Here is a 20,661-nt window from a genome sequence, read left to right on the forward strand (position 1 = left end):
ACAGTTTTTCCATTACAGCTTTATATAGGATTGTTTGTTATTGGACTGTTGGAGTTTGTTGTTGCTTTTTTTCTCCCCAGGGTGGTTAAATATCTCCTAAAAATATAACCATATTTATAAGTTGTTTTCCATTGTTTATGAATTTTAATTAACATTTCTATGAATCAGATTACATTTCTTATGTTAGCATTGCAGAAATAAAACTTTTATCTTTACCGTGTATTTTTGTTATGTGGTTAAGAATATTGGGAGCTGCAGTTCTTTCTCTAAGTGTAATAACTCACTCGAAAAAAAGTGCCTTTTCTAATTTTCAGATAATTGGAAATTTAACAGTCTGCAATATCCAGAGCTATTGTTACCCTTCAGTATCTTTCCTTGCCATTTTGTTGTTTTACTGAATGGTAACACACATGCCTGAGTAATAATGCCATGTACTATATTGATTCAATGCCCTATAACTGCCAAGATGATTGAAATGCTGTCTCCAATGGTCCTTAACAGCTCATATATGCGGATTGTGATTTGCATTTATTCCCACGGGATTTGGTGATTGTGTGTATCTGTATGCCCTTTGAGACTGCTGTACTTTAAATCTCTAAGTAGAAGAAATCTGTGTGGGTGATGAACCATTTTATTCATAGCCTGGTGGGAATCCATAAAAATAATTTGTCCTTCGTTTCCAGTTCATTGGCTCCTAAGTACAACTTTCTATGGCTTCCTTCCAGGTCTCGATGTATTTTGTGAGAAAATATAAAAGTAAAAAGCAATGAAGTTTGAAACATCAGTTTAAAAATCACATTTTGCATCAGGGTTATAAATAATTATCTGAAGTCCTCTGTAGCATGGACGTGCTGAAAAGAGGGAAGACCTTTGTCTTTTATTCTGCTGCAGCAGTCATCTGAAGTGTTGCAAGTGTTTGATGAGGCAGTAAATTCAGGTTCACACGAAATCAGTAGTTTCCTATTTTATATTTTTAATTCACTTCTGATTTACTGTTTTTCTGTCAGTTAACATACATATCCAGTTTCTGCTCCTCGTAGTTGATTAAACAAATGTCCTGTTTCAGTGAAGATTTGTCAATACCTCCAGAAGCAGGTGTTTATGTATACATACATATACATGGCTGTCTGTATGTTTGTGTAAATATATATGTGTGTATATATACAGACACACACATTTTATTTTTTAGAAGACACTTTACCACCTATTTCCATATTCCATCTAGCAGTTAATGAAACAAACAGAATTACAGCACCAGTAGAACGATAGCTTTACTCAAGACTAGCAGAATTGTTTTCAGTGGACTTTACTGTAAAGGGTGAAATATTTCCAGGAGTACTCTCCACATAATTTTAGATCAAGCTGTGTTACTGTTGTTGGTTTGTTATCTATTCTAAACACAGTCTTCCCAGAAACGCTTGTGTTTCTGAAACACAGGTTTCAGATCTTGAAAAGATGTCCTGGTAAAATCCTTCATTTACGAGTTTCCTAAATATGTTCTTTGATTTTTTAAAAACTTGCTATAATATAGCATAATCTCACAAGCCTTATGTCTCACAAAAGTTGTTCTAAATAGGGATAAAAATGATTACATAAACCAAAACTGTCTAAAAAAATCAGATTCTGTGAAATACTCTTACGTGATGCTTCCATTGTGTAAAAATGCAGATACATTAGAATTTTGGAAGCCATATGGATCCCTATGATGTTTAACACATGCTGGAAAATGGGTTTATACATGGGAACTTTACTTAGAGGGCAGATTTTGTTCTTATTGACTAGCACAGCAAAGTTTAACTGACTTTGGTACTTTGCTCTAGCTGCATAGATTTGTACTGACTTCAGCATGCATGAGCTGTGTGCTCCAGATCTATGTACTCAGGATCAAAACTGGTCTTGTGAACTCAGATTTAGCTCTATGAAAAGGACCTTTATCTATTTTTATGATGTTTGTGTTGCTGGTCTTACACAAATTCCTTTCAAACCCTGAAAAATTTTCACAATATCAGCCAAAAGAGTTCTACAGGAGGTATTCTTCCCTCTATTGCACCACATGGTTTACATTTTCATTGCATCACTGAGCATGTTGTTATTCAGAAACAATGCAACAGTCACACTTTGTACCATTATTATATTTATCATATACTTATCATACATTTATAAAGGATTAATAATTGTGTTTTCTAGATAAGAAAGTTATTTTATTGCAACATCCATTACTGCATAAGAAGATATTACCAGTTTGTTAATAATCTATTAACCCCTTAAAAACTGTAAAAATTTATCTCGATTTCATAGGTCGCGAGCAGGCATCACTGTCCCGTATGTATGGAAACTACTTCTGTGGGATTCCTTTAGTTATGCAGACATTGACAAATGCTTGCAGATGTTCAGTGTAGAATTTTGTTGTTAAAAGAAAATGTTATTGGTGAGTCCCTTAAAAGTTGGGTGAAATTTGCCAACTACACTTGTGGATTCAAAATCCCTCATCTAAAGCAGTCATGTGGAATCTTGATTTCAATATTATGTTTTGTTTTTTTTCTGCAAAAGTCAGTCAATCCCTTGGTCCTTAGAAAAAGTCTTTTGAGGTTTTCACTTCCACAGGAAAATATTTATTTCTTTTCAATAACTAGAAACTGAAGTGGAACAATGTAGGACATAATCAAGAACATTCTTTTCTTTTTGTCCCCATTTCATCAATGTAAGAGGAAACAAGCCTTGATACAATGAAATTCATCATTATTACTCTACCACTTTTAGTCTGGACTGATTGAGTCAAACAGATCTAAAACTGGTATAGATTCATTTTATGAGTTTTTACTTTTTACAGTTTTTATTAAAGCAAGTATGATTTTGGCATTAAACTGCCTGCCATGTAATTCTGAGAGTAATAAGAAAGCGTCAGGCTACACAGTTTTTTGTTTTTTTTAAATTCATCCTTCAAAATTCAGGATAGAGAAGGACTATTGCTTCCAGTGCCTTTTAAGGTAAACTGCTTTTTCAATTTGTGGCAGACTGTGTATAAATAAATTTGGGAATCAAGGTCTTCCCAAGAAAGAATGGGGAGAAGTGCATAAGAATTCCAGCTTGACTCATGCTTCATATCAAGGATGTCAATCATAATATGAGTTGTCTTACTGTTAATCAGAAGTATCTATGAAAACTTAATATTGAAATGGATTTTTCAACCTTTACTCTGGCTGCTGTGGGATAAAGCTATCTTTAATCTTGTTAGAAAGATAAATACTACTGAAAATGACAGGTAATACTGACCCAGGCAAAGCTTAGAGAAAAATGATATTAATGATAACATTGGATCAATCTGGATTAAGTTGATTTCAGTTTAAATTAAATTAAATAGATGCACTAACAAAAGTAAGTCTAATTATTGCACTGAATTTCAAAAGACAAAGAGTTACAAACCAGGATATGGAGATAGGAGTATGCATTAAGCTGCTTTTGAAAAAAATATGAATGTGGCAGGGGCCTTTATGACTATAGAAACAGATCTATCAAAACCAATACCCTAAAAAAGGGGGTTTGCACCAAAAACTGTGGAAACAGCCTGACAATCAGTGGAAAGTTCTATTTAATATCCTGTGGTCCCAGTCCAGCAAATTGATTTAGAAGGCAGATATACTTATGCTGAACTATTTTTACTGACTGCATAAATGTAGTATTATGCAGGGCTAAAGAGATTTGCCATCCTAATATGTCGTATGTTTCAGTTCAAAAAGGGAAATCCTCCCAGTTTCTGAACACTTAATTCACATTGTATACATCTTGTTGCTTACCCAAGATGTGGGCTTCTGGGGACAGAGGGAAGAATTCTTTTCCAGTCAGGGAAAATTAGAAGGAACAAACAACTTTGTAAAATATTCTCTAACCCCACATATCAAGGTTTTTTGTAATTATATGTACTGCCTCATCTATAAGACAACTTCTGATGGCATTATTCTGTGCAGCTTCTAAACTCATTGACATATTATGGATTTTCATTCTCAAGGGATTCTGCAGCTAAGACTACAAGGAGAGTCAGGGGAGGAATCAATTTCTGTCTGCAGCAATGAGTTGGCTCTAAAATATACCCAAGAGTAACTTGAGGAACTCTATAGTCAAATAATGTTTGAAAAATATTTTGTCCTCTGACTCAATTTCACAATATTTAAAAGTAGGTATCCAATAGGTTTTTGTTCTTGGCTTTCAATCTAGCCTGTTTGTTTACTTTTGGGGCCTTTATATATATATAAAGGCAAAGTACTGAGAAATAAGGTTTTCCTTCACATTTTGTATATATAGCTCTATTATGTGTAGTGATACTGGGTATTTTAATTGAAAGAAACGGTATACCTCAGTCCCTTTTGTCTGTCATGGTGTTTAGCCAAAGGTAGTGTTACTCCTTTCCTTGAAGCCTTCTACTGGAATTTTCTGCACTCCTGAGTGCAGGAGAGGGCTCCTTCATACAGTGGATGGTAGTATGCTTAGAGAGGGGTGCCTCTTTTATGTAATTTATTTTCTTTCTGTTTGAATTAACTTCCTCTTCAAATAAACACCTCAAACAGGGTGACACCTTCTCTTCTGTTGTCTCTGACATTGTATTTAAAACTCCTTTTTCTTTCTGACTCTTAAATAGTAACTGTGGCTGTATGTGTAATTTTCCCTCAGGCCAGGTTCTAGTATGAGACTATAAGCTTCTTGCATTCCCTGTAACTATCTGTTCCTCTGTAGTGTTATGCAGTACAAAGATTTTATGAAGGAATTTATTTTAATGAGTGACAGTTTGAAAGCTAAATTTTTCCACCAAAATACACTTTTTCTCCCCCTGTGGTGTGTTGATCCCACTCAACAGCTAGGTACCTGTGCTGGAGCAGGCTCCTGGTATGGACTTGCAGACTTGTGGAGAGATGAGAACACGCTGGGACATGTTTTCCTGGTAGACTTTGTGACCCTGTGGGGGACCCACACTGGAGCTGCCTGTTCTTGAAGGACTGCACCCCGTGGAAAAGCACCCACACTGGAGCAGTTTGTGAGGAACTGCAGTTCATGGGATGGACTCACACTGTAAAAGTTCATGAAAACCTGTCTCCTGTTGGAGGGACCCCTCTCTGGAGAAGGGGAAAGCCTCCTCTTCCTAAACAGTGACAGAAACAACCTGTGATGAACAGACTATAACCCCCATTCCCCATCCCACTGTGCCACTGAGTGTGAGGAGGTAGAGTATGGGAAGGAGAAAGGTGTGAGGGAAGGTGCTTTTCAGATTTGTTTTGCTTCCCATTATCCTTGTCTGATTTTGATTGGTAATTAATTAAATTAAATTCCCCAAATCAAGACTGTTTTGGCCATGACAGTAATCAGTGAGTGATCTCTCCGTGTCCTTATTTCAACTCATAAGCCTTTCATTATATTTTTTTCTTCCTCTCCAGTTACATAGGGGAGTGATAGAATGGTTTTGGTGGGCACCTGGCATTCAGTCAGGGTCAATCCACTACAGCGAGTCTCATTCACTTCATTGTACATAGTAGGAAATCCTCTAATAGATTCAGTCAGCCTTGTTTTATTGGCTTTCAAAATTAAGTCAAGGTCAGGCATATTGCAGTGATATTACACAAATGATAGTAGCATCTCTGCCACATCAACCTAAATACTGAATTAATGAACCAGTATTTATTAATGGAACTGATTTTTACCACATTTTTTGGCACTAAAATTCAGAACTGTAGAAAGGTTTAATTTTTTTATATGACTTAAGGATGTCCCTTTTTTCAAGCAAGCCTTCTTAACAACATAAACTTATTTTATTTTCCAAAGAGATTGTATTGCTCATGGTACTAGAAAGTTGTCTGCAAAGACAAGCCTAACTTGCAATAGTAACCCAGCAGTGCTCTGGTATGTAAAGGTGGACCTGCAGTATCATTTTAAGTCTTATTGTAAGTCCGATTTGGAAACAAAATTCTTGATTGTCCCTACTAACTCTGCTTTGTCTCACGTCATAGAGAAGCCCTGGAGCAGCTGAACTGAATTCCTTTCAGACAAAGCTGAAGCAGAAGATGTACTCAAGAAGCATGGGTCATGCACCCAGCTGATAACAAACACTGAGACCGCAGGACCTCACTGGGTCTGCAGAGCAAAACTGCCTGCAATATAGATGATACAAACATTGTGGCCTTAGCACCAGCTGTCTGGCTCTGCTCTTGCTGTTCCATGCTACTTGCTAATTTCAGCATAAGATACATTTACTTAAACGCAAGAAAAGATTATCTACAGCACAATGTAATGTAAAAATTACTTAGCATAGAAAACCAGGTGCACTCTCCTAGAATAGTACAAACAGGCATATCAAATTGAATCTAGAAAAATGAATAATTGCCTCAATGGGATTCTGCATCCTAGCTGATTGGTATAACTTCTCAACACCACACAAATGCAGATTCAAACTGTTTCACACTCAAAAAGTGGATCGGTTTCAACTAAGGTATCTCAGGATGGTGCTGCACTGTGCAATAAAAAACAGCTCCTCGGTTTGCAAACTGTGCTGATGAAATCACAAAAGGGAATTTCTTGTCTGTTCTTCTCTGCCAACACAGAACTTCATCACGAATTATGTTTTTTTTAAGAAATTACAATAACCATAGAATTTTTTTACATATCTATTTGTACTCCTTATTAGCTATTAGCAAAACTCTGCCATCTAGTATTTTCACAAATTCGAAATGGGCAGCATCAAAAGCTGTATTTAAAGTCCTGCAGGTTGCTATTAAGGCATTAGATCAAAACAACCAATAAGGTAGGAAAATTAACCTAAGCATTCCAGGGCTTAAGAAACTATTTTTTTTCCATTCATAAATGTGTATTTTATGACAAGCTGTTTTTATTTAAGGAGAAAAAATGTAAGAAGACAAAGAAACAGGGTAACAATAATTTTGGAAATGTAACTATGTTTTTATATGCTTTTTCTTTGGTGAGGCAACCTCTAGGCCATACAAAATTATTTTTCCTACAGTCCTGCAGTAGCTTTAATTGATGGTTTAAAATTGTAAATAGTGAAGTCCTTATTGCTTCAGTATGTCTGGTTTAAACAGCACTCCGGTTGGTTTGACCTGGTTCTGCCAGTTGCTTCTTGCTCTCCTACATTCCTCTTATCTACTATCTGTCTTCCCTTACCAAACTTTAAGCAACCATCCTGCAAAGTACCACTTACAGCCTGTTCCCATACTAACTGCTTCCAGTAACCTTGAATTGCTCCACTATCTCCACTTTGCCACCTCTTTCTGCCATCTCCAGCAGCTTTGCTAGGATATTTTATTTTCCAACTGTTCGAGAACTGCATGTGGCACTGAGAACAAAACACCACCTTTTAAAGCACAGGAGGCCCTTCAACAGCTTCCCTTGTTCTCCCTTTATGTGATGAGACATCTTTTGTTGTTAGTGGTTTGTTTTACTCCGGTCTGAATCAAATTCTGTCACTCTAGAGCTGGAAAACATTGCTTTAACTCAGCATGACATCTCTCTCTAGGCAGATTCAGATGTTGTTGGCCCACACTCATGTACACTATTACAAATGAAATGTTTTCTCAATTTTTAAGTGAAATGTCACTCAAACATAGTAAAACAATGTGTGCAAAACAAAACTAGTTCCAGACTAGCAATTGCTAGTTTTAATTTTTCTCCTATTTTCATCCTCAGACATCATCCTTGCACACCTGGTTTTAGGCTCCTGTGACCTCTGGAGAGGTTCACAGCACATGTTCACAGCACAAAATCAAACCAGTTTTTTTCCCATAAGCCAGATTCAGATGCTGAATTTAAAAGGCAAATTTTTGTTTTTTCTCCCCCTCAACTAAACTCCCCTAAACTCTACCAGTATTATTAAGTATGCAATTCATTTTCTGAAGGAAATATTATGAGAAAGTGTGGTGATATAAAGACAAGGACCTCCTTCTTCACCTCCTGCATATCACAGAAACAATCTCCTTGAAAATAATGAGAATATGATTAAGCTCCAAGGTCAACAGAACGAAACATTTAATTCTAGAAAATGAGACGAAGATATCCAGCAAATACATGACCTATGTTTCTTCTTTTGTCTCCATGGTGAAACTTTATAAAGACAGAAACATACTAGTGTAAAATTCATCACTTGAAATGCTACTGTTGGAAAAAAAGGAATTAAGTACGCAGGGAAAAAAGGATACCTGAGCTTAAGGTAAGGAGACAATGTGTCAGGTGCACCCCACAGAAGTTCATTAAGAAACAGATACTAAGGGTGGAAAAAAAGCTGAGAGTATTTCAGCTTTTAAATAGTACTTCTACTGTTAATCACATATTTAGTTAAATTAAGACCATAGCGTAACCAATGCCCTGGTGAAATGCTTATTTAAAAAGTATATTCTTGCAGTTATTTGTAAAGTGTTGCATGACTTGGAGACTTCTTATGGTCTCGGTAGATCTGATCTTGAGGAAGTCTGAATGCTCTGTTGGATTCCTTTATGGAATTTGACATAATTAAGAGAATAAAACCAGCATTCTTAGTTTTGATAAAACGTGCAAGTCTTTTTATCTTAACTTCTTCTACAGGTGATATATTTTTTAGAATTATATTTTAATTGTAATATGTCTGTATTAATAGCGTACAAACTAATTTTAAAAATGTGTTAAGTGATAGAATTGCACCACCTTTCATCATATCTTCTGCATTTAAATAAAACCTATTCTTCATGAAAGCTTAGGCAAACGTGTAGGTTGATTTAAATCTACCAAAGTTACTTGGTTCTCCAGTAGTCATCATGAGATACTATAGTACTTTTATTACAGTAGTCATAACTAGAATCTCTGTTACATCCTTGTCATGAGAGACTGGAAGGTTTAGACAAAATTTATTAAAAAACTCTTCTGTTGAGTCATGAGGTGCAGAAAAGACTGTCTTGCTTTCTAAACTCCTTCTCAGAGAGGAGTCTAGGTGCAGCTACATTCAGTCTTAGCCTCAGATTATGTCAATAGTTAAAGGAATTATAGGGGTGTGATTGAATCACTTTTGTCATGAAGGTTTTAATGACTGGCAAAATGAGAGTATTTATATAAAATGAATATTTTATTATTACAAATGATCAGACAAAAGATCTTAATCAGAACTATTTACTGCACAATATAAATGCTAAAAATCTACTAGTAGAGTATGATATAGCATAACGTAATATAGTGCACTGTAACAAAGCAATTATTGAAGCAGTTACATTAAAGCTAGCAAAAAGATAAAATTATTAAGTTGAGATTTGGTGTAACTCACCCATACCAATACTTGTGGGGAGATCTCTTTCTCTCGACCTTGAGGAGTAACCTTGTGGGGCATTCCCAGCCGAAGGGAGGAATCTCCACACATACACCCTAACAAAGGTTATGTCAGAAGAACCTGATTGCATGAAAGGGGACTGGACTTTTACAGTATAAAGTGATTGACTGCTACTTATACATTTACAGGCCAGCTAACAGCTTATCTGTCAAATCAGACTTCGAAAAATAGTGTGTATAAGAAGTCTGGTGAACCAGGATGGTTTTCATATAATTAACACCAAGACATCACCCTGGCTCCATCAGTTATTTTGCATGATAGCTGGCATGATAGTTTGAAGGATTTTAGGTCTTATCAGGGTGGCTCTATCTTGCCACAACCCTGGCTTTTCTTCCAAATCTCATGTTTCAGTGTTAATGGACCTTTCTAAATCAGAAGAAATATTCTCTGATCTTCAGAAGAGCCATTTGTCACCACCCTTTCCATGCTGTTTTCATCCCACTCATCCTCCTGCAAAAACCTAGCTCCTGTGATTTCTCCAGGTCACCAGATGTAATTCTTGTGGGAGGTATGAAGGAAGGGAACATTGGGGCAAGAACTTATAAAGATCCTGGTGGAGCTAGATGGGTAGCAGGACACAAGTTTTCCCTATAAGAGATGATTCAGAAAATGTGGATTTCGAAATGTTCGTACCTTTACTCTGGAGCTGACATCCCAAAATTGTATTAGAAGAATTTTTTTACTGTATGCAGTTTGTATAATGTGCCTCAATATTCAAATGTCTAAGCTAATTTACATCCATTTTGATTAAACTTTTGTGCTTATGGTGGCAAAGCACAATTGAAATTGCCATTACAGGTCAAACCACTGATCTGTTAATCCAATGTGCTATTTCTGTCAGCAGTCAATACCAGCTGCTTCAGGGAACAAAAACACCTAATAAACAATTATGGAATAACCTATCCAGAGGCAAATCATCTTCCTAACCTTATTTATTTGTGTGTGTATCATTAATTGTGAAACTGAAAATGTAGAGAAACTGAGAGAGATAGCTGGAGAAGCAGAGAATTGCCAATTATGACAATTAGGGATAAGTAAATTTGGAGTCTTGGCCATACACCATAGAAGCATTTTATAAGAGCTTTCATATTAATAATTGTAAACAAAGTATTTGCCTGGTCTTACCTTTACAATATCTACCTGAGTGCAAACAATAGTCCCTAAAATCACAAGAATGGTAGTGTATCCTTCTTTTATTACCTTTGCATGCTTTTAGATTTTCTGGCTCTCATGATCAGAGTTTTGCTGAGGGGTGGGGGAATGTTCTTTCCTGTGCACATGAGGGATCACATAAGAAAATCTAATGTTGAAATTCATCTCATATTACTTAAATGAGAATGAGCACTCCAGACTAAATTTTGTGACCGCGTTTTGGAAAAAAAATTTTCCTGACTCCACTCATGTTGAATAAATATATAGAACAAGATTATATCTATATATGGACATATGTTTTGTTCTTCACTAGCATTCTGCAGAGATGTCTTTAAATCCTTTGTACTTTATTATTCTGTACTTGATGGGTTAGAGAGAGTAACTCTGGAGCAAAAGAAGCTGCTATATAAAAGCAGTTTCAGATTGAATAACTCCAGTGATTGTAATGGTCTCCAGGTAGAGATCATCTGAATTTAATGAATTTTCATTTTTAAGAAACCAACACAAAGTCTAAATCTTTGTTTCTTTGATATAATATAATATATACCAAGATGGCTGATTAATTTTAGGGTGTACTACAGAGACAACGTATGGTTCATACTTGTAAGTGTTCTGTACAGTGAAAGCTCTTTGTTTTTGTTGCTAAGTTAGGAATTTCAAAGCTGCCTAGTATATTTAATTTAAATAGAAACTGGGCATCCAAATCTCTCGAGTGGCTTTGGAAAAATTTCAGTCAAAATTTTTTTTCTTGGTGTGTCATAAATAGACACCAAAGTATGAGAAAAAATATTTTAAAGGTTGTGGTTGCCTTCCTAACTGAACAGTATGAGATACTTTCCTCTTTTATAAGAATGATATACCTTCTTCTTTTATTAGTGGAATTTAATTACTGTTGTGATGCATATTGTACCTAAAATTTGGAAGATTCCTGTTGGTCATTCAGGACACCCTCAGTGCAAGCCTGGTTTCCCTTGTGTTCAGAGAATTGCTGTAATTAAGACCTTAGGGCACAATGAAGTTTTATTTATGGCTATCATTCTCATTAGCTACAATGCATTTCTCATATTCTGTCCCTGTTTCTTAATTCACTTTAGTTTTCATGCTTGTCCTAATTGCTAAACTGTAAATACTTCCTCTGTCATTAAGCTTTAATTTCATAGTAGTCATGCTGTGAATGTACTACTATAGATAATGCTATGAATGTAGTACTGTAGATGTATAAACATAGCAGGGTATATTTTCTGTTACAAAGAATTCATAGTGTAACAAAAGCACCATTCTAAGCACACTACAGGATCACAGATGGATTATGTTCTTTGTCTAAATAAGATAGGAAATTGGTAAGAGCACTTGCAATTAAAATGAGGTCTTCTGAATGCCATCCTATTGTTTGCAACTGTTTTTGTCTGCTCCCTTATCCTTCTGTTAGCTGAGAAACACAGTTGGCAGAGCAACAACAGGTGTAGCGGATCTTCACAGAAATTGCTGGCAATATGCTGATGTTGCAGACAGTTTCAGATTAGTCTCATTGCTTAAAACTTTCATTCTTTCTGTGGGACTTAGTAATTTGAGCTCTCTGAAGTGTACTGTTTTCTTTGGAACTTGCAAAATGTCTATATCAGGATGATAGTCATAACACAATAAAATATCTTCAATGCAGGAGAGAAGAGCCCTATAGGAACAATATCTCTGAGATATTTTTGTATTTAGTATCCACACCTGTATTGGACTATTCTTACAGCTATATCATATTCAAAAAGATGTATAATTTAATATTCATTATCAACTCTTCATCCATCTGCCTTTTATTTTCCATAAATTAAGAAAGTGAATTAACACGAACGGTGGTTTGGGCGGGGATAGTCTATACTGTTCAAATTAGAACTAAGGAAACTTCTTACATCAATTTATCCTTTACTAAACCCCATTCTCAAAAATGTGTTAGTGTTTTTTTCCATATGTGCATGATTACATTGTATTTCCAAAAGAGTATTTGAAATATATATTTCCCTTACTCTGAGCTGAATATAATTTTGTCTGAATTTTCTCTTTGAATTCTGCAGTAGTACATCTTTGTTCCAAGTGTTTTCTGCAATTCCTTTCTTTAGTGAGTTTTATTTTGAAATATTTCCTTGAAGGTTGAATCACTGCAATTTCCACTTCTCTTCTAGGAGGCCAATTCTCCATTTTTAGAATCTAACCTTGTCCAATATTCTTTATTATCCCATCTACCTTTCTCATTTGAACACTGGAGATTATTTCCATATAGAGAGAGGCCAGTATTATGGCTTAGTATTCACAGAGAAGACACACTGCTGTTCCAAAATGAGCAACAGACAGTAGCAAAGTTCAGCTTTGAGGATATACTCCTCACCTGTGTAACACCCAGAATATCCCTTTGTGGCTTGAAGTATGATGAGTATGTTCTGGGTCTTACAGCAACAGTCTTGATAAAGAATGGGAGTCTCTCATCTGGATATCAGTAAGAGATTTCAGAAAACGTTAATGAAGGTACTCTTGAGAGGTCAGATCAGTGCAAAACCAGTGAATATAGTTGTCTGCTGCACAAGTGATCACTACACCTTTTTCCAGGTAAAAAAGTGGTGGATGACCCTCTGTGAAAAAATATTTGGAGATTTCTGACAGACAGTTTTTTCATTGGCATCAAGTATAACTGGGTTTAAAACAAAGGAAAAAACCAAACCAAACCAAACAAAGCAAAACAAAACCAAAACCAAACAAAAACTAAAGGAAGACTACTTTAGAAATGTTGGAACATTCTAATTAAACATCGGAAAACTCAGAGAAATTAAAGTATCTCAACTTACGTGCAAATTTTAAACATAAAAGATCTGCTAACAATAGAAACAATTAATGAGAGAAGTTCCATATCTTGGATTATATGTTGCCATGGAATTTTGATGCTGAAAAAATCTCCTGGAGCAGTTAATTAGGGGTGAGATAAGAAAGGGTTTATTTTTTCCAAGGCTAAGATGTTACAAAACGCGTGCTGACCGTGCCTGAGATGTTACATTTTATAATACCATCCATCCAATCCCAGATGTGTCCACCCTGTGGCCTTTACTCTGGTCCGCCCCGGGGTCCACCCCCTGAGAAATGGGTCTGGGGGTTTTGGGACCCCATGTTCATCCCACCTTCCTCTTCATCAGAGCACAAAGGGTACATAATTACCTAATTCTTGACCATATTCTGTGGTTTAGGCCCTGATATGCTGTTCTGCCAACAATCTAGGCCTTGCCTTGACAAAAGACTAAACATCTCTACTGTATTCAGGGATAGGATCGATATAGGGAGCACAGAATGGGGTAAGAGGGTTAAGGAATGTGTAAACAAGGGTGCTAGAGAAAGGGAAAGGGACAAGGGAAAAAGAGGGGGGGGAGGTTGCTGCTTTTAAAATCTACTTCCACTACTTATAAAACTTACAAATCTTACAAATATTAGAAAAGTAAAAAAAAACATTAGGAGCTTAAGGCATCAATATGTAGGTTATGCAGTTTTGATCCTTTTTTGATAATGTCTCTTAGTGCATCCTACTACCATCATCACACAAAAAAATATAAAAGATTTAATAATTAATTTCCTGGACCAATATTTATTTTTTTAGTGGAGTATAAGGCCTAAAATGTCAGGCTTCTAATAACTTGCCAATATATACATTTTTTTTGTATTTCTCAGCCTGAAATTTTGTCAGTTCTTTGATTTTTCTTATCTAAAAAAACCAGAAATAGATACAGTTATTAGTGTTGAAAGGCCTTAAGGCTTGAAGTTAAACAGCAGTAGAACCAAAGTCCATGTTAAGCATTTTGCCAGAGAAAGCATCTCTATCTGTGTTTAGTATTATTTAGTATTTCCTTAAACATGAATTTTCTAAAAGCCTACAAAGGTATTTAAAAAGGTACAAAAAAGAACTATGGATGACTAGGGATTAAGAAAAAGTGAGTAAATATAGATGAAGTAAAATGCATTATTTCTTCAGAGAGTGCATTCTCAGTCTTTGGAATGTGGTATCAGAATATTTTAAACTTGAATTCAGAATAGTGGACGGATTTAACAAAATGGTGAATAAATTAATGATCTGTAGTAACACTGAATTTTGTGCATGTAATAAAGTGGTAATGAAATTTCCATCTGTCAGGTTGGACTCTTTCCTAATATGGAAAATTTTCTAGGTCCTTGTCTTCTTCCTCCTCTCCTCATGTTTTGAAGCATCAGGTTATTCATACTTTCAAACCCATACTGAATTTGGTATTTTTTCAAGGATGGTAAATTTTATGTGTTTTTTGATAACAACATATACCAAATTCCTTGCAACTGGTCCCAGTAGCATGACAGAAATGGGGAAATTTATATCAAAAGAGGTATAATGCAGTAGAGAGGACAATGCAAATCTGAAAATCATGATAAATTTCTGAGTCTTTAACTTGATAGACTACACACTAAGTTTGTTTATCAACCACATTGAAAAATTATGAAAAAATAACAAGCTGTACAATGACCCCTTGCACAGAATTGCAGATATCTGGAGAGAGGAAGACTAGCTAAGTTTCACTTAAGTATGTTGCTTTGCCAGGTTGCGATTGTTTGCTTTAACGCTGATGTATTTCCTAGCCATTTGTCCCATATAAATTTTGAATTCCCATATAAATTTGGATTTCTACCCCTTTCAAGCACAGAAGATCTCTGGCATTCTTGTAATGAAAAATATTCTGAAATTTACTTTATATTTTCCTTAAATGTGGTAATACATTTTGGCTTAACATAGTAATGCAAAAAAAGTAAAAATTTATGTCTTAAGAAATCATGCTAAAAGAACACTTCTAAACTAAAATAATCAAATGTAATTTGTACACAGTGCAATGCTACAAGATAATTCTAACATTCTTTTTCTTATTTATCTATAAAATACTATTATCTATATTTATTTATATATAAAGTACTATTTAAAAAAAAAGTTCTGACATATGCACATTCATTTTATGCTATGAGACTCCTCTACTTGTAATAATTAAAGTTTAGGGATGAAGAAAGCTGCATATTTTTAATGAAAAAATCAGACGTAGAGAAACTTATTCTGAATGTTTTATGAATTTGAGTTTGGAAAGTTGTTACAGGTTGCACCAGTTGGAAAACTGTTATATAGGCTAGTTCTTGGATAGATTCCTATTTAATCCATAAGGAGATTCAGTTCTTAAGCCACAAGCAAACCTAGCTTACTTTGAACATATTACAAATGCTCATTGAAATCAATAGGTCTTGAGGAAGTCTTTCACCCATACTTGCTCAGTGAAATAACTGTTTCCAAATCAGAGATGAATAAAAAAAGGAAAAGGTTTCAGCCACTAGACATTTGAAGTTTGAGGTTGAGCAGTGAAAATATAATTGGTTGTGAAGGGAACCCCATGATTTCTATCACACTTTTCCTAAAGTTGGGCCTTACTCATTGCAGCACAAAGCTCCTTATTACCTTTGAATTGCGAAAGAAGTAATTTCTAATATGACACTTAGAACTAAAAGTTCCCCTGTCAATGCACAACCATAGGTAAGTACATCAGTACCAATAATATCTGGTTTTGGGGAAAGTACTTTTTATCTATAGAATGGAACAAAAGTAGCTTCCAGTCATCATTAAATCTCAATTTCTCCAGACACCATAATATAAAGATACATTAGTTAAAATTTATGGATTTTAACTGCTTACTGAGTTACTTTCTTCTCTATAACAGATTCTGGTTACAGATTAGCAACTAATACTAAATGAATACCTCTTTCAGCTAGCACTGGATAACTTGCATATGAAATGGTAAAAAACAGAATGAAGGTTTGTGCTGTATACTACACACTGAGTATATTGTCACACTTGTCAGCAGCTCAGCTCAGACCATTCCTGATTACAGTACTGTCAAGAGAAGACATCCCACATAAAATGGGAGTAGGCTATTTCAGTCATAGATTAGTCAAATGCAGGAAGGTGGCTTTATTCTTGTTGTATGTAGTCTTTCACTGCAATGCTGTTGTGATCCTTTGTCCTTCTAGGTAGTTACCTCAAAAGACAGCAAAATCCATCTGTTGTTACAATGGATTTCTACCCTCCTAGCCACATATGTATAATCAGACCACGTGTTTCGCTGATATTAAGATTTAATTTTGCCTTTTGATCTATTCAATACCACTTCTCTTTGGAGAATTTCAGAACATTTTTATTGTGCATATGACATATATAGTTAAGATTTATATCTAAGATTTGATTCTATTTCAAAAGCAAATTCACCTTTGGGATAAGTTTGTTTCTTTGGTATCAATTCAAGGCATCTTTCAGACAGAAGCTAAAGTCTTTGTAAACTCCAATGAAACTCAGGGTTACATACATTGTCTTGATTTTTTTTTCTTCACACTTCACAGCTGTTCTTCAAATAAATGCACCACAGACTCCACACACATTTTCACACAACCCATTTAAGTTCTGAACAACAAAGTAAGACCTACATTTGCCCTGATGCACATTATATAACCAGCCAGGCCCCTCTGGTGAGTCCCTCTGAATGGCACGTCTTCTGTCACTGCCATCTGACACCTGTAATTCTAGAATATACAATATGAGAGCAGCATGCATGCTGTTGAGAGAAAATGAGGTGAAGGACATTACTGACTGAAAATCAGAGTGGAAGACTCAGTATATCTCCAGATTATGGCAGATGTCTGAAGTATTTAAGGGCATAAATGTGATTCATTCACAGGGTGTATGTAGATGCCCCTCAGCAAACATTGGTTTGACATTTCAGCCCTTTTTTTTTCAAAATTCGTAATGAAAACCAAAAAGTACCCTAATTTTTATCTTTAATAATAGTGAAGTTTTTGAGACTGAAGTGTGAAGAGCTGTCAATAGATAATGTATTCTGTTCTAGTTAAGCTCTTTCTGCCCTCAGTAGTTTCCTGTGGTGACGATAGGTCAAGTTTCCCATCAGCTATTTTCTCTACAATTCAGATGGTGAGTTCCCATTTGCTCTAAGTATCATGAGGGAAAGTGAGTGGAACATGAATCAAAGACAATGTATATGTCAGGAATGGTGAATTCCACGGTCCAGTTCACAAAACAGAATAGTGATTGTCGGTGCATCTGCAATGAAGTCAAAGTGCAGCCTTCTTTTACCTGCTGGCTAGATAGGCCTAAATGAGACAGAAATTCAAATCCTTTATTCAAGTCCTTCTCCTAGAGGAGCAAAAATAATTTTTTTTATTTCAGGACATTTAACTGGGGCTGGCTTTTTTTTTTTTTTTCCAGCCAACAATGTTATGAAATTCTTTGTACCTTAATACTCAGGGAAATTCATATAAACAAAAACATTTGGTATTATTCACGTCCACGCTGAACAAATTGCAGCTATCCTATGAGCTCCCTTTTCATTCCTTGGGAGGAAAATTCTTTAGTTTATTAGATTTTTATGATAAACTTTTGTTTATTTAGCTTTGAAAATTCAGAACAAGTTGATTAATCCACTACCTTTGGACTGCAAAGAGATCTCTTTTTACTTGTTATCTTCTCTCTGTTCCATAAAAATAACTCGCCCTTGATCAACACAGTTAACAAAACACTGGTGATGATGAGTTGTCTTGATAATTTAGGGGTTGTTGAAGGCTAGGAATAGAAAATTGAAGTACCTGTCAGACACGAAATGAGGTGACACAGAAAAGGAAGTGTTTATATATTAAAAAAAATGTTGGAGAAAAAAAAGTAAACCTCAATACAGAAAATGTTTTTAATATAAATTGCGTAGTGTAATCTTTCCTTTGCATTCTGTAACTGATTTTCTTAGGATATTCACAGTACACGTTCATATGTTCACATTGCAGAAAAGAAGATCTGGTTCAGCCTTGAAACATGAATGAAGCTATGCTTTCAGCTCTGAAATATTTCACTTATTCTGATCCTGCTGCATTAAAATCTGGTTTTTGTTTACTAGACCTGTTGTAGAATGTGCTATTTCCTCAGTTTGTGTGGCATTCTCAGCAGTAAAAGTTAGTAGCAGAGAAGTGGCAGCTTGTGTTTCTTTAAAATTCTAAATTTATTCATTGAATAAAAACTGTAAATTCAAAGTGTCAATATTCATTGTTGATCATGTTCTTGCTAATACTGTAACAAACAGTTGGTTAGAGTATTTCTGAGGGTTAGAATACATCAGGACCCAATCAGAGGCACACATCTCTCAGTGTGATAATGCAAGTTACTGTCTTACTGCAGGTGGGTTGTGATTTGTCAAGCCACAGTGCAATGGACAGAGTGTCTGGGACCTGTACATACTGTTTTTCAGCTATTTGGCAGAAAGGTCAGCTAAAAATCAGCAGGTGATGTTTGGAGATAACAAGTGCAGCCTTGCTGTCCACAGAGCTGTAGTCTGAAAAGAACTATGTACATTCTGAAATCAGGTCATTTGTTTTACTCATAGTTATGCAGCAAAATAGTAGTCCAAGCCTGGCTTCCTGGGAATATTGTAAACCAAGTATCATTTGTAATGTTCTTTGTCAGTGTGGAGTCCCCTCAGATGAACATGTTCTACAGAAAGTAACCATTTGAAAAGATTGCGATTCTGCACACTACGTGGTTAAGAATAGTCCCTAATATCCATTAATAAATTAATTAAGAAAGAAACTTTAAAATTAATATGTCTTAGGCTTTAAAGGCCTTAAAGAGAAAATACAATAGAATACTGTCCTGATAAATTAATGTACTGTCCACACATTGTACATAAATACATGTAATAAAAACCCTAGGGCCCTCACTAATTAATACTGGTTTAGAGAGTTGATATGTTTAAAAAGTACTTCTATGTAAGTATTACCCTAACAAGTTTTTGTATTTTATATATAAGTTAGAAAGGAAATTTTAAAGATTTTGAGGCAAAAGAGGGACAATTCTGAAGAAGAATCTAAGTACTTATGAATTCCTTCACCTTTAGCCAATCGATGACAGCTTGGGAGATTTAAAACAAAGCCCAGTCATTGAAGTTTTGCCTTAAGCTGCACATTTATAATTTTGGGATAACGTGTCTACATGGTACTTCTTTTATTAATTTACTTACACAGAGATTCACATTAAGCTCAGAGACCCCTTAGACCAACTAATGGATAAATAAATAAATGTTGTGAAACACTCCTTGCCGAAAAGATATGCAGTTCAAGCAGAATAGTCAGGAAAACAGATACTCTAATTTGAGCCTCCACAGCACAGCAGAGGTTTCTGGTCTCCAAAGTTCCAGTCTGGTAGCCTACATATTGGGGCAAGTGGTCTTTTCAAAGGCAGTGAAAGCTTGTCTTTTGCATAGTATTGAACTCCAGTCAAGGAAAACATTCAGATCTAAATTAGAAGTAAGCAGATAAATAATCTTATTTAACTATTCATGTGCTTAAATGTGTGGACATGTGTATGAGAACAGCTCTTTGGATCATGACACAATATAAGTCAATGCAATAGTGCAGACTGCACCCCGTGGAGCAGCCTCCAAATTCTGATCAACTGAAATGTCTTCTCGGTTAACTATTTCTCTCTGACTAGATAAAATTTATTTCTGATGTTCCTATTCCCTACTTAATTAAGATAGCGTTATTTTAAAGTGGGTTTTAATACTGATGTTCTCTGTTGCCTGTTCTTCCTTGTTTCTTCAAATGATATTTGTATGGTAGATGCAGAGTGAAAACAATCAATGTTCTTTCTGGATAAATGTCAACAATTCCAACACTACCCTACTAATATTAATTTCATTGCTATGTTGCCTGAAGATGCACATAACTGGCTCATAAAACCAATGCTGCCAGAAAACACTTGTTATCTCTCTCTTGCAAAGAAAAACCCTGATGATTTTCCTACATGGCTCATCTATTTTTCTCTTCCTAGACTGTTCTTTTAGGGAAAAAAAAATCTGAAGCTAAAACTTTCCCTTTTCCTTGCATCCCATCTTACTATCTTTTTTATTCATCAGATTCCATAATGCCGATTTTGTCTATCTCTTCCAAGTTGTTAGCATACTCCTAATTTTAAGCCTATTCCCAAATATTTAGATTATCTGGTGAAAAAAAATTTTTTTTATTCCTGAGGAACTGTGAAGAAAGATGAACGAAGAAGTGAATGGTAAAAATCCCACTCGATAAAA

This window comes from Manacus vitellinus, unplaced genomic scaffold (genome assembly GCF_001715985.3).
Source record: "Manacus vitellinus isolate BGI_N305 unplaced genomic scaffold, ASM171598v3 scaffold_33_pilon, whole genome shotgun sequence".
Taxonomy (NCBI): Eukaryota; Metazoa; Chordata; class Aves; order Passeriformes; family Pipridae; genus Manacus; species Manacus vitellinus.